This window comes from Balearica regulorum, chromosome 2, assembly GCF_011004875.1.
Source record: "Balearica regulorum gibbericeps isolate bBalReg1 chromosome 2, bBalReg1.pri, whole genome shotgun sequence".
Taxonomy (NCBI): Eukaryota; Metazoa; Chordata; class Aves; order Gruiformes; family Gruidae; genus Balearica; species Balearica regulorum.
Window position 1 is genome coordinate 48,565,907 of NC_046185.1, and position 2,279 is coordinate 48,568,185.

Below are 2,279 nucleotides of genomic sequence, written 5' to 3' on the forward strand. Positions count from 1 at the left end.
TGCAAAATAAAAGGAACTTCTACAAAACCTGTTCATTTCTTGTACATGAACTAGTTCATGAAGATGAACATGCCTACATCTGAAGGGGATTGGATTTTTAAATTTTAATCCAGGTGTTTTTGTGATATTATACTGCCATAACGCTAGTAGTACTTGTCCTTGCAGCATGAGCAGTGGTGAGTTCTAGCTGAAGTGTTATAGCACAAGCTGGCCAGTTTTCTGTGGGGCTTCCTTAGTGCTTCTAAAATGATCACAGAACACTTGATGAATTCAAGATCTTAAAACTACAAAATATTACTTTCTCATCTCACTGATAAATTGCAAAAAAATACAATATGCCTATTTTCAAAACCGCTTAAGGAAAACTAATGGCAGCAGGTAACCCAAACTTTCATGTTTGGCAGTCAGAACGCTGCAGGATATCATAGCATCATAGGGATTGTACGATCCCTGTGACACTATGATTAAGGGACCAGTGGAATATCGGTTTTGGTTATCTGGCTTCAAGGGAAGAGGTAAATTTACAGAATGGTTGAGATTGGAAGGGACGTCTGGAGGTCATCTGCTCCAACCTCCCTGCTCAAACAGGACCATGTACAGCTGGTTGTCCAGGACTGGATGACTTTTGAGTATCTCCAAGGATGGGGACTGCAATCTCTGGGGAACCTATTTCAGTGTTCAGTCACCTTCACAGTAAAAATGTGTTTCCTGATCTTCAAGTGCCTCCTGTGTTTCCGTTTGTATGCACTGTCTTTTGTTCTGTCACTGGGCAACACTGTAAAGAGCCTGTCTTTATGCTTTTGTCACCTTCCCTTCAGGTATTTATTCATGTTATTAAGATCCCCCTTGAACCTTTTCTTCTCCAGGCTAAACAGTCCCATGTGCCTGAGTCTTTCCTCATAGGAGGGATGCTCCAGTCCCTTCATCGTTTTTGTGGCCCTTCATTGGACTCTCTCCAGTATGTCCATGTCTCTTTTGTACTGAGGAGCCCAGAACTGGCCACAGTGTTCCACATGTGGCCTCACCAGTTGCGACTGGAGGGAAAGGATCAGCTCCGTCAACTTGCTGGAAATATTCCTCGTAATGCAGCCCAGGATGCCACTAGCCTCCTGTGCAGGAATGACACGTTGCAGGCTTATGTTCAACCTCGTGTCCGCCAGGACCCACAGGTCCTTTTCTGCCAAGCTACTTTCCAGCTGGGTGGGTGGCCTCCAGCATATATTGGTGCGTGAGATTGTTCTTCCCCAGATGCAGGACTTTACATTTCCCCTTGTTGAACTTCATGAGGTTCCTGTTGGCCCATTTCTCCAGCATGTTGAGATCCCACGGGATGGCAGCATGGCCCTCCGGTGTATCAGCTACTTATCCCAGTTTTGTGTCATCAACAAACTTTCTGCCTCATCATCTAGATCATTAATGAAGATGTTAAAGAGGACTGGACACAATATTGACCCCAGGGGTATACCACTGGTTACTGGCCTCCAACCAGACGTTGCGCTGCTGATCACCACCCTCTGGGCCTGGCAATTCAGCCAGTTTTCAATCCACCTCACTGCTTATGCAGCCTGTACATCAACAGCTTGTCTATGAGGATCATATGGGAGACAGTATCAAAGGCCTTACTTGAAGTCCCAGTAGACAATATCCACTGCTCTCTCACCTACCTGGCCAATAATTTCATTGTAGAAGTTTATCAAATTGATGAAGCATGATTTCCACTTGGTGAAGCCATGCTGACTACTCCTGATGATTTTCTTCTTGTTCATGTACTTGAAGAATGGATTCCAGGATTAGCTGCTCCATCACCTCCCCAGGGACTGAGATGAGGCTGACCAGCTTGTAGTTCCCTGGGTCCTCCTTCTTGCCCTTCTTGAAGATAGGAGTGACATTTGCTTTCCTCCAGTCCTTGGGTATTTCTCCCAGTCACCATGATCAATCAAGGATTGTTGAGAGTGCCCTCGCAATGACATCTGTCAACTCCCTCAGCACTTGTGCGTGCATCCTATCAGGGCCCATGGACTTATATGTATGTCCAGTTTGCTTAAGTATTCCCTGATCTGATTCTTTTCCAGGAAGGGTACATCTTCCTTGATCCAACCTTTACCTGTGATCTCTGGGACCTGGGATTCCTGAAGGCTGGTCTTGCTAGTAAAGACTGAGGCAAAGGTGTCGTTCAGTACCGCATCCTTTTTCATGTTCTGTGTAACCAGGTCCCCCATCTTGTTGAGTGATGGGTCCACATTTTCCCTAGTTTTCTTTTTGTCACCTGTGTACTTATA